The following is a 13,167-nucleotide window of genomic DNA, read 5'->3' on the forward strand; positions in this document are numbered from 1 at the left end:
CTTAGCCAAAATGCTGGGATTACAAGTGTGAGCCACCACACCCAGCCTCAAAAATGGCAATCTTTTATTATATTGGAATTGCACATGAAGAGCTCTGTTTTTGCCAAGGGAGATGGAGTGGAAGTTGGTTTATCCATTTGATTGCTGTAGACTCAATTATTCAAAGGGCAAATGCAGATCTGCCTATTCCTTCAGAATATTATGCTGTCAGGAGTTATTTCCCTTAATCTTAATGTTCCCTTTATGTCCTTCAAACTCCTTCTCAATTAGAAGATGCTATTTATTACTTCCTTATCCATGAAGCCTCAGGCTTCTTTGGTGGTTATTATGTCACAGAGAGGAATCTTGTCAAAATCAAATGGAATGGAGGCAATCGGGGGAAAAGGATTTTATTTTTCATCTGATTACCATCATTTTCTCTCCCTCTCTCGGGTCTAAGAGTGGGATGGATGTAGGAAGAGGAAGGAGTTGTACTAATATGGGTTACTGAAATGTTATTGGCCCATGTTAAATACAGAAATGGAGGGTTTAGAAATGTTTAAGGTGATTTTACTTTGCCACAGTGTCCAAGCACCTGATCAATGGACTTGTCTTGATGAAGAGGGCAGTGGTGAGCATTTGGGGTGCTGTTGAATTTGTGTGGTGGCTCACACACACTAGGACCACATATCCTCCCTCAAAATTTTGGAAATTTTAAAAAACTCATCCTTAACTGCAGAGAGTTTATAAAATATATTGTCAAAGATAACATAGCCCTAGTCACATGGTAAGGAAAAGCCAACAATCAAGAAATGCTTGGAAACTGAGAAATGGTAAAGGCAGGAGTACAAAGGAGGTGAAGAGAATGGTCACGGTAGGTTGAGGTGAAACAGGAAGTCGATCCTTGGAGATGAATCCTCAGAGGGTCTTGAAAAAAAAAGTTGGCAAATATTAAGGGGTAGAAGGATGTTTCAAGAGAGAGGAAGCTGTGAGCGAAGGCATGGAGGCCTATGCAGAAGATGTGAAGGCCATGCACATTATTTGCTGATTGAAATAGAAAGGTCAAGAGTCTGGGTTCTGCCATTTGGCAACCGTCCTAATGATAATTGATTGAAGTAAGAACATTAATGGATGCTAAGGAGTGGGCAAGTTTGAGAAATAACAGACTATTTAGATAGTCTCAAAGTATCCGCCCTCCAGATTCTTAATGACAAAGCAAAACTAATAACCCTCCAATGATAAAACCTAGCAGATACCACCTTAATTAACTGATCAGTTAGTGTTACAAGAGATGAGAAAAATCCACAGCATTTGCCTCCTGATGTGATGCACTGGGGAAAACACAACAACACAACATCATATTTGTGTTATTCCTGCAAAAAAAAAAAAAATAGCATAACCTAAATCTACTCATGAGGAAACATCACGCAAATGTCACTTGAAAAACATTCTACAAAATAGCTGGTCCGTATTCTTCAAAAATGTCAATATCATGAAAGACAAAGATTGAGGAAGTGTTGCAGATTAAAGGAGACTGCAGACACGTGACAACTGAATGCAATGCATGACGTGGGATTATCTTTTGCTTTAAAGCAAAATGTTGTTCTTTAAAGGACAGTTTTGGGACAATTGGTGAAATCTGAATAAGGTCTGTTTACTAGATAAAGGTATTGTATCAATGTTAATTTCCTGAATTTTGTCATTGTACATTCAGAGAATGTTCTTATTTTTAGGAAATACACACTGAAATATGTAAAGGGACATTGTGTCTCAAACAGTTCAGAAAAAATATAATACTAGTGAGGATGCAGATGTGGAGATAGATTGAGATACAGGAATAAAGCAAAGTGATAAAATGTTAACATTGGGGGAATCTGGGTGAAAAGTATGTAGGCCTATGAGAATTATTTTTATTATTCATGTAACTTTTCTGTGAGTCTAAAATTGTATCAAAGTTTAAAGTTAGGCTGGGTGTGGTGGCTTATGCCTATAATCCCAGCACTTTGGGAGGCTGAGGCAGGCAGATCATTTGAGGTCAGGAGTTCGAGACCAGCCTGGTCACCATGGTGAAACCCCATCTATTAAAAATACAAAAATTAGCCAGGCATGGTGGCATGTGTCTGTAATCTCAGCTACTTGGGAGGCTGAGGCACGAGAATCGCTTGAACTTGGGAGACAGAGGTTGCAGTGAGCCGAGATCGTGCCACTGCACTGCAGCCTGTCTCTAATAATTAATAATAATAATAATAATAATAATAATAGTAAGTTAAAGGAAGAGAAGAGAGCCATTAGGCTCTGGTCCCTTCTTTGCTCTGTATAAATGTGTAATTTTGGCTAAGTCTCTGCACCCCTGGGTCTCCTCCTGCCCTTCCAGTTGGAGGCCTCGTGGCTTGCCTTTCTTGTTCTGCCTCCTCCCAGCTAATTTCCAGATTGACACCTTGTCTCCTCTTCCTGAGTCAATGTTTCTTTCGCACTGCGCCCTGATAGCTGATCTCTTTGGCTTAAAGCCCCTTGAGATCTGGGCCACCATGGAGGTTTTTGTCCAGCATCCAGGACGTTTTTTGCCGACTTGGGCTTGTACTCCAAACAGATCAAGGTAATTCACATTTATTGAAGTCCTACTCTGTGCCAGCACTGCTCTTGATCTTTTCAATAACCTAAAAGGTAACTTCTCCAATGTGTGTGGTCTACTCTCACTATTACCTCCACACAAATTTCAGTGGCTCCAAAGCCCTACTTCCTTGATCAGAGAAAGTTCAATATTTAGTGGATCATACCTTCATGTGAGAAAACTCAGGACCACTTAAACACGGATCCTACTTGGTTGTCCACTTATAGCTATGGATCACAGAGCTAGGATTTTTGGCCTCAAGTCCTCAATGTTCTATTGAAGGGGTCACTCAGGGTTCCAGCTGTCTCCATTATTTCTTGGGTACCATCAGAGCTGAACCTCAAAGCTAGATATCTTGTCACCTGTGAAATAAAGAGGAAAATGCAGGCCTGGTGTGGTGGCTCATGCCTATAATCCCAGCACTTTGGGAGGCCAAAGAGGGAAGATCGCATGAGGTCAGGAGTTCGAGAACAGCCTGGCCAACATGGTGAAACCCCGTCTCTACTAAATATACAAAAATTAGCCAGGTGTGGTGGCGGATGCCTGTAATCCCAGCTACTTGGGAGGCTGAGGCAGGAAAACCAATTGGACCCTGGTGGCGGAGGCTGCAGTGAGCCAAGATGATGCCATTGAGCTCCAGCCTGGGTGACAGAGTGAGACCCTGTCTCAAAAAAAAAAAAAAAAAAAAAAAAAAAAAAAAAGAGGAAAGTGCTCTTTTCATGTTACAATCAGTTGCAGTCGATGTGAGGGGGTCCCACAACCAGTTCCAGAATTCTAGTGCAATGGCATTTATGGCAAACCTGTTTAAATTCTGGGTAAGGCTGAGATCCAGTACCAGCCACATTATAGTACCAGGGCCATTCTGCCTCCTGAACACTCAGGCCTGGCTTTGGAGCCCGCCTCCCCACACAGGACCATTTCCTCAGTGTGAGTTCTTTCCCAACCCTTGTTGACTCTGTCTGCAAACTAAATTTTTAATATATCTGAGACAGAGATTGTGGACTTAAGTCAATATGTAAAGGGTATTGCCTATCGCCATGGGCCACCAGGAAACCCTGGGCCAGATCCTGCCTCATCAAGAGACTCTGTTGACACTGGAGGCTCAGAGAAGTTACCCATTTGAGGCTGGGGGTCCCGCAAGTCATAAGTGGTGGGGTCAAGATTTGAACTCATATCTCTGGGGCTCTTTCCAGTCCACTGTCTTGTTTTCTCCTCAAAGTGCAGCATAGACAACAATTAGGTAAATGGAGGCCTTCCTACTTGAGGCTTTGTTAGCAAATTGAGGTTTTTCTGGCCTGGCCTGGGATTCCGGAAGTACAGGGGACAATTGTTTATGCTGCTGTTGGTGATTTCACATTTAGATGATGCAGACTGCTTGTTTTTCTTTCTTCATAGTACCTTTTCCCTCCCAAGCACTTAATCACCCAAAAGACGGAAACATCAAGGGTAGCCCATTTTTATACAATTCTGGAAAATGCTTGGGGCAGGTGGGAGGAAAGGGTGAAACGACTGGCAATGTGGTTTTATAGAAAGAGCGTGGGCATCAGAATCAGACAGTTCTGGGTTCAAATCTGGGTTTGTCGCTTCCTATTTGAGTAAACATTTAGAAGTTAAAGGTCTTCATCTGTAAAACAGAGACAATACCATCTACCTCTCAGCGTTACATGAGAAACCTTATTTAAAATTATCAGTCTTGAAGAGGGCTCAATGACACTTAGTGTCCCTCACTTTGGCTGATCCTTTTTGGATTATATGAGAATTTTAGCTATCTATATTTTGCTATTCATTCCTCTTACAGACAACCCTCAAGTCAACTCAGAAGCAGGTCTTGTTTCCATGGAGATGTATTTAAGGTAAACAAATGTGAAAAGGGGAAGCACAGACGCCCATCCTCTACACCCACTCACGGCCAATGCACCATCTCAGCAGAAATGTTTCCAAAGAAATGTTTCACAAAGCTTTCGGGGAAGGCCAAGGGCTCTTTCACAGTCTTGACATGCTTTTTCATTGTACGGCTCTTGAAGTGAACAATAATTCGAAACAGATAATAATGAACTTCACACAGCAATGGATCAAAAGTGGAATTACTGAGCTCAGCATTGTCTAGTATAATTAGGCTGACATGCTGCTGAATCCAAATGGATGGCTTTCCGACCCCCACTTTTGCATGTGCACGTTTATTTGCAGAAGAACTTTTAATGGGCAGAATATTACAAGATTTCTGGACCCCACATGGTTTCAATTCTAATCCAAACAGCTTACTTTCTTCTGAAACTCTGATTTTCCTTCCTCGCTTTCTTCTTTTTTTTTCTTTTGGCATCACTATTTTGTAAATTTCAAAGGAGAATTGGTTCCTTGAATGTGCATGGAAATATAAGCACATAAATCACACGCTGAATTTACTTAACAAGGAGCAATAATCCCACTGTCACTTCCCACTGAACAATGCCTTTTTAGGAAAAAATGCTGCAAATCCTTTAGAAGTCCAAATCCGATGCATCCAATCAACTCACTTTTTTAAATTCCACAAAATAATTTCTCTGTCTTAAATAGCTTATTAAACACAACAGCAATCAGATAATAGATATTTCTTAATTAGACCTAGCTTTAGATCTCTCTTCAATCATGGCAGACAGCAGACTAGCTAGTCATTTTATAGGGCCATAAACATTCATTTCAAAGTCTAATAATAGAGTGGTTTCCTCTATTCTCCCTCTAACACAAGGGCCAATTTTTGTCGAGTGAAAATCAGCCCATGTCTTACACAAGACATCTGTCCTCAAGATGTGACACCTAAAATGATAAAGCAGAAATATGTCACCAAAAGCAACAACTTATAAAATTATGGCTAACAAGACTAGACAATCTTGTTGTTGCATCAACCACAAAAAAGAAAGAGAAAGGGCATTTAATATAGCCTTTATTAGTCACTTTATTAGTCACTGGTACCTGTCTTGAATTTTCCAAAGGCTCTAACAGAAGAATTAACTTGGCCCATTTACAGAACCACAGGCAGAAGATTCTGCACTATCAGGGATATCCATAGTGGTAGCAAGAACGATTAGCAGAATGTCTAGATGTCCCTAAGCAGACAGATTAATGCCACCATCCTCAAGGTAGGCTCTGAGCTGCTAGCTAGAAGGATATAAGGAGCTCTGGTTAATACAGAGAGAAGGTCCCAGCCAATAATTACTAACATTGCTGGCCCCATCCATCCACATTAGATCCAGAGTGGAGAATGAAGTTGAACCTTAGAATCCTTCCCATTGTCATGCAAACAAATCTGTTAGATGAGATCTTAGAAGCATTGAGCAGCCCCCAAACCATAGAACTGCCAACCTTAGAGGTGGAAAATTGTAGAAGAGGAAACTGCAGCTGAAGGTGGTGAAATGACTCGCCTAAGGTCACACAGAAACCACACCACCCTTCACCACTTGTGACTTGAATGGAAATAGTCTTTTTCTGACCAAAAAAAAAAAAAAGAGTGAGTACACTGTGTGTCAGCAAATGTTATGCCACATGCAGCTAGATCATTGCCCAACAAAGGAAATGTGGATTCACAGAACTAGCTTCCTACTTTGAACACTATTTTTCCTGTAATCGGGTAAGGCTGGGGGCAAATTCTGGTCAAACCCTACAAAGATAAAGGGAAGCTCCATGTTTATAGATGCATGAACTGTAGGCCTAGTGAAGACTTCTCAATCATTTATCAATCCAGTATTGATTGGGGCATGCCCAACATGGGGCAGGTGTTTTGGAAAATATAGAAAAAGCGTAAGACATAGCCTTTTCCCTTAAGAAAAATTTAAACAATGTAGATGATTCTTAGAGATCAAGTGCAAAGATTAGATATTGATGATGATCCCAAAAGGCGTTCAAAGATGGGAGAAATCGCAGGGTTTTTCACAAGTCAAGGATGGCTTGACTGACCTGAGATCTGTAAGGGACCTTGAAATCTGGATTGTGTAGAAGGATAGATGTAGGGGAGAGAAAACCTGGGGATATCTAAGCAGGAACAAAATTTCTGAGGTTGGAATTAATATGGCCCCAGAAAGTCTGGTCAAGACACCTAAGTGGCCTAGAAGTTGGTTTTAAGGACACAGTGAAAAACAACACTGAACCCCGAGGGAAAGCCATAACAAGTGACTCACCAAATCATTTGGCCAAAGCAACACCAAACAAAGCTCAAGAGTCAGACCCATTTCCTTGAAGACTCGTCTCTCTGGTATGCTAAGAAAAATTAAATTTGCAATTTTCGGATGTACATATGCCAGAATCATCAAAATGTCGTGGATTCTCCTTCATATCATGACTAATATCCTCACCTCTGTACAAAATAGAAAGTTGGCCTGAGCTTTAAGAGGAAGGATTGCCGCTTTCTACCACCGCTCCCCAAAAGGAAATTGACTAAATAGTTTTGGAAGCCATTTCTAGACCCACAAGGCCCTAATTCAAGAAAATAAGGTGTTGCCAAAGGTATTAAATATCCAAGAAACTATCCGAATACCTTTCTATGCTTTTGAACATTCCTTCTCTCTGACCTTAAACATGCGCTTAAATTTATCAACTCCTTCCATCTGAAGGTGTGCCCGCACATGGCCTTTCTAATATTACCTCCAATTTGGGGGGGCAGAGGATAAACGGACAAGCTGAGGAATTATAGAGCCACCTAAATGGGAGGCTACTTCAAGGTTAAAACATGGCATGCCCAAACGCTTGCTGTACACAAAGGCTATTTATAATAGTTCTGATTTTAAACTTGGATTTATAATGAAGTTCAAGGCAGAAAGAGCAAAATTCCATACTGAAGAAAAATTACAGCTGGAAAAATCATTTGAAAAAAAAAAAAAGAAAAAAAAAAAAAACAAGAAAGCCTTCCAAGTGGTTACTCAATTTGGGAATTTAGAGAAGATGGCAGTTTGTGTCCAAGAAGAAACTACTTTTGGGGAAATGGAAGAGTGGAAAGTCTTGCCTTCAGTCTATTTTTGTAGCCCTGCCTCCAGCCATGTACATAACTGAGTCAAGGAAGGGCATTCCTCCCCACAGCTTCCAAAAAGGCGCATGTGAACAGATGCCCCTGGTCACACTATGGTGAGCCGAGTGCAAAAGCTTCAGGCAGCGAAGGGCAGTGGGAGGAGAGATATTAACTTGCCTCTGGCCTTTGGTGCCCAGCAAACCTGTGCCCTGCCTGCCTGTCCAGCCTGCTTGTGCCTCTCCAATCTATGTTCCAGCATCTAGCTCCAGGTCACTCAGGAGTTGCGTGTGTTAGAGGGGGTGGGACAAGGTGATGTGATGGATAGAAACTCTCTTCCTCTCTTACTTTGTCTTAAGTGGGAAGGAGTTTTGGGCTTGCGGGGAATCGTTGCTCAGCATGCTTGCTTGTGCTCTGTAGGTTAAAGCATTTAACTATAGGGTGGCGGGTGGTATCTATCTATGTAACCACTTCTTACCTCTCTCTAGCAGATGAGCCTCCAGAGCACAGCACTCATTTACTTTGAGCAAAGACTCAACTCCAGAATCCTTCCCAATCCAACAGTCCAGGCTGTCATTACTAATCAGAATGGGCAAGTGGTTTGCAACTCATTTGCCAAGGTAGAGAAAAGAAGAGCAGGAAGAAAGAGGAAAGTAACATTTTCTGAGCACCAATCATATGCCAAATAGTGGCATGTCAAGTGGGTGGGGAAGTCAGCCTCGATGAGGAGGGGACAGGTTATCACTGGCATTGCATAGTGAATATAAAATGACTTCGATCATCTTTACACTGGGCTCTAATACTCCATGGACAATGCACCCTCATTGCCACTCCCACTGTCCCCTCCGCCCTCCTGACTGCACCACCAGGACCAAGAACAGCTGGTGGCCCTTTCACAGGGCTTGTCTTTCCCAACAGCCTGGTGGTGTGGCAAGGACTTGGAACCATCCCTCTTATACTGTTAAATCCCCTGTTGAGGTCAGACTGTGCCTCAGTTTCCTCACTTGTAAAGTGAAGACAACAAAGCTGTACCTTTCCTAGAGGGCTGTAGTGAGGGCTAGTGCTTCTGCAATTGTGAGAGGGCACAGAACCTGGCATATAGGAAGAACTGTTAAATATCAATTTTCCCTTAAGTTACCAGCTGAACTGGGCTGCCCCACCTGAGTTTTAAGATCATTACAATAATAATAATAACCAATTGTAATATACCACATAGGATTGTCTGGTTTAGAAAAACAAACAGGATACTCAGTCAAATTTGAATTTCAGATAAGAAATGGGTAACTTTTTAGTATGAGTATTTCCCAAATATTGCATGGAACATAGTTATACTAAAAATTTATTTATTTTTAATCTGAAATTCAAGTTTAACTGAGTGTCCTATATTTTATCTGGCAACACTAACATCAAATCTTAAGGTGTGTGGAATAAACAAAGGCATAACTCTTTGGAAATAAAAATGTCACACTGAAAGAAATGTTTCTCCAAATTGATTTTCAAACTTTTTCCAGCCACATTCCACAGCAAGAAATACATTTTGCATCACAGTGCAATACACACAAATGTGTATTAACTGAAATCAACATTTTACAAAACCTTTTTTGTGTACAGTATATTCTGATATTTTGTCTCCTTCATTCTACTTTATCTTATTTCTTTTTAAAAAAATTCTTTGTCCAGTATCACTTAACTGATTTCATGACCCCCTTAATTGAGGGGTCAACAAATTATGGCCCAGGGCTAAATCTAACTAACCACCTCTTTTTGTAAGGCTTGTAAGCTAAAAATGTTTTTTACATTTTTGGCCAGGCGCGGTGGCTCACACTTGCAATCCCAGCACTTTGGGAGGCGAAGGTGGGCGGATTGCATTAAAACCAGGAGTTTGAGACCAGCCTGGCCGACATGGCGAAACCTTGTCTCTACTAAAAAGAGAAAAATTAGCTGGGCATGATGGCGCATGCCTATAGTCCCAGCTACTCTGTAGGCTGAGGCAGGAGTTGCTTGAACCTAGGAGGCAGAGGTTGCAGTGAATTGAGATCATACCACTGCACTCCATACCACTTTTTGAGACTCTGTCTCAAAAAATAAAAAAGATAAGATAAAAAGTTAAAAAGATAAGATAAAAAATTTTCTACATTTTTAAGTGGTTGGAAGAAATCAAAAGGAGAATGATATCTCATGACTGGTGAAAATTATATGAAATTCACATTTTAGTATTCATAAATAGTTTAATTACAGGACAGACACGCTCACTTGTTTACCCATTGTCTTTGATCATTTTCGCACTACAGTGACAGAGTTGAGCAGTTGCGAGTTGAGAGTTCCGTGTTGAGTACAGCCCACAAAACCTAAAATATTTACAATTTGTGCCCTTACTGAAAAAAAATTGCCTACCCCTACCCTAAAGGGTTGCAATTTGCAGTTTGAAACACTCTGTTCTAAATGGTTTTGCCCCAAAAGGATTCATTTCTATTCATGTGAGTGAGCAGTTTTTTTAACAATGTCAAGTTAACCTTACTCTTCTTATTTCCTCATAGGATAAAGACAGAGGAACAAATACCAGACCAGCAAACTTACCTGAATCCAGCTGCCCTCAGAATATGGCTGAGGCTTGGTCAAAGCCCAGAACTTAGCAAGGGTTAGAGGACATCATGGGACCATATTCCCAGTCACTCCAGGTATCCACTACTCACAGGGAAGGGAGGGATTATGAAGAACACAGAACAAATGTCAAGTTCTTGACTTTGAATCATTTAGGCTCTTGACTCTTATTACAGAGATTGGGTGGGTCCTCCATAGCCAAGGTTTGTGATAGAAAAGTGTGATCAAATCTAAAGGCTAAGCCCCACGTAAGCACGACATAGAGTTTATACTACAAACAAGAGAATGGAAAGAGAGGAAAGGATGGTTGCTCTAGCTAGGGAAAGAGGAGAGGGGAAGAAGAAGATGCTGACATAGCCCTGAGGGGTCCTGCACTTTGCCTGCTCCCTCGTCTTGTGATTTTCTGAAGTGGAGTAGCGGGTGATAAATCATCAAGATAGGTTTAGTAATGCCAAGACCTCAGAATGTGTGCCCTGATCTACGGGAGACGCCTGGAGTTAGGGGAGAACAGCACAGATACATACAGAGATCATCAAGGACCCCAAGGGCCAAATGCAGCATGCTACTTCCTTTTGTAAGTGAAGTTTTATTGGAACACAGCCATGCCCGTTCATTTATCTATTGCCTGTGGCAGCCTTTGTGCTACAGTAACAGAGTGGAGTACTCATCTAAAATACGTGCTGTCTGGCCCTTTACAGGGCATAGTTTGCCATCCCCTGCGTTGTATGCTGGCCATAGTGGAGAAGAGAGCGCAACAGAGCAAAGCAGTGGGGAGGCCCCAGGAAAGCCCCCGATCTGTCACAGCCAGGCCCATGTAAGAGAGCATCCTAAAGTTTCCCTTGCTCCTCCCTCCAAAATGGGCACAAAATGGCCAAAAGAGGGCCGCAGACCTGAGCAGAGCTTGAGGTTGGGACAAGAAGATACAGTGGAGATGGAGGGCTTTCTAACAACGGAGGCCTTGGCAGCCTCCAAGTATGGCCCCTGGGTGCCACTACGCATAGGTGCCGATGGCCAAAGACCAGGTCTGCTTCAGGCTAAGGATGCCTGTGGACCATACCACCCCATCCCTCTCTCAGTCCCCCAGAACCCCGTTTTCTACACCTACACCATCCTATATTTCCAGGATCTTACCAGCAACCCCAAGAAGAAGGGAAGGGCATGAAATTTTGAATTGAGTGACTGAAACCGGCATGACTGCATAAACACTGAAGTGAGTGATTTTTACCAGGAAGACACTATATATTAAGTTTCCTGCCACTAGAAGAATGTAGACTTAAACTAGAAATTAGGTTATAGAAAAATGAAGAGGTTTACATTCTACATAGCCGATAGGAAGAACAGGAAACTGACTTTGTCGCTGCAGGAAATTGGAACTTCATTCACAGCAATTCTGAGACCACAGAAGTTGAAGTCCTTATGGTTCATGACTCAATGACTCCATACCTACTCATTTTTCTACCGACTTCTTTCTAGAATAAGACAGTTTAAAGCAGTCCAAATCTTCCGGAGATTTTTCCCATTCTACCTGCAACTCCATAAAAGGAATCCTGTACAAGTCTAAATTTTCACCAGTAGGTGGTGCTAACACAAACACTACACTGTACTTATCTGAGGATGAATTAGCCAGACACTAATTAAAGCTCTCTGCATTAGCACTTTTCTCTACAGCGCCTTCCCTCTGGTCTAATTGAACTTTGTTATTAAGCAGTCCCTGAGTGGTTTCACCTCAGGGCTAACGAGTGGTATAATGGAAAGAATTCCAGCATTAGGAAACATGGGGTATGGATTTTGGCTGTCTTACTAATTAGATGAATTCGCCAAGTCACTTAATCTCTCTGAGTCTTAGGATCTTCATTTTTAAAATAAGTGAATTGGGTTTGTTGGATGCTTGTTTTCCAGGTTTGAGAAACAATTCCACAACCGCTCTTCTCCCATCAAGCTAATACATTTTGAGGAAAAACTCAAGATTTCAAGAAATAGGCTCTCGGACACAATTCTGTGGGGGAGGTAAGAAGTCCGTAGCACAGACTTTCTGTCAGGCAATTTGGCAATGTATAGTGGCAGTCCTAAAAATGTATGTACCTCTTGACCACGAATTCCATATCTGGGAATTCATCTCAAATAATTACAGGCATGTGCAGATATGGAGCCAAGAGAACACTCTATAATGCAGTGCATGTTGACTTTGTTGAGAGCTCAGTGTATCTTCGCTAACCAGTTTCTGAACTTCAGATAATCCTTAGAACTATATTATAATCCTTGTATAAGGCAACAAAACAAACTATTGCTTAATCATACAATGAAAGGAAGAAGTAATGAACATATTTTGTGTGCCACACACCAAGCCAGACACTTTTCTTAAGTTCTTTATTCTTACAATAACCCTATGGCGAAAAGGTATTATTAATTCTATTTTATAGCTAGGGAGTCCAACACTCAGACCAGTTAACCTTCTTGATCAAAGTCACCCAGTGCTGATTACAGGGAGAAGAATTGCATCTTCTACTTTACAAAGATCAAGTTCTCTGAGGGCTTGGGGAAAGCTTTCCCTGTCATGGAAGTAAGAGGAGGGAAATTCAGTAGGTGAACTTTGATTCTGCCTCAGAATTGGATCTGGGCTCTTGGGCGTCTTTGAGGAAGAAGTGCAATTTCAAAGCTTCTGCCAATTCTTTGTGCTGCTAAAAATGGAAACCCAAATTAGTCTGCGGGGGCCAACGCTTTCTGGTGGAGAAAACGTTCTTAATTGAGCTTTTATCTGTGCAAAAGGAAATTCCGTTCTGGGATGGGAAAGCCTAGACAAGGAAACGCTCAAGCTCTGTGTCTACCAAAGTAAAAGAGTGAGGATTGTTCCGATGTTAATGGATTTGGGGCTTCCTCTGGTAGACAGAGGGAAGAGGCTGTGGGGGCACAGCATTCAGGGAAAGAGAAACACAGTCAATGCAAACCCTGGTGTGGAGGTAAAGACGGCATAGGAGCACACCTGGCAATGTGCTGGGAGCCTGAA

The 13,167-nt window shown here is 41.7% G+C and overlaps 1 long non-coding RNA gene across 2 annotated transcripts in view; it reads left to right on the plus strand.

The window, feature by feature from the left end:
• The first annotated feature begins 365 nt into the window (after positions 1–365).
• Positions 366–13,167, plus strand: part of LOC107974065 (uncharacterized) — a 35,355-nt gene continuing 22,553 nt past the window's right edge. Inside the window, exons 1-3 of one of the 2 annotated variants that reach the window (XR_001716607.3) lie at positions 366–1,627; positions 10,100–10,240; positions 12,063–12,170. This is a non-coding gene — a long non-coding RNA (uncharacterized LOC107974065). The remainder of the gene's footprint in view (positions 1,628–10,099; positions 10,241–12,062; positions 12,171–13,167) is intronic. The other variant, XR_001716606.3, reaches the window with a different exon arrangement.

Source organism: Pan troglodytes, chromosome 3 (genome assembly GCF_028858775.2).
Source record: "Pan troglodytes isolate AG18354 chromosome 3, NHGRI_mPanTro3-v2.0_pri, whole genome shotgun sequence".
NCBI lineage: Eukaryota > Metazoa > Chordata > Mammalia > Primates > Hominidae > Pan > Pan troglodytes.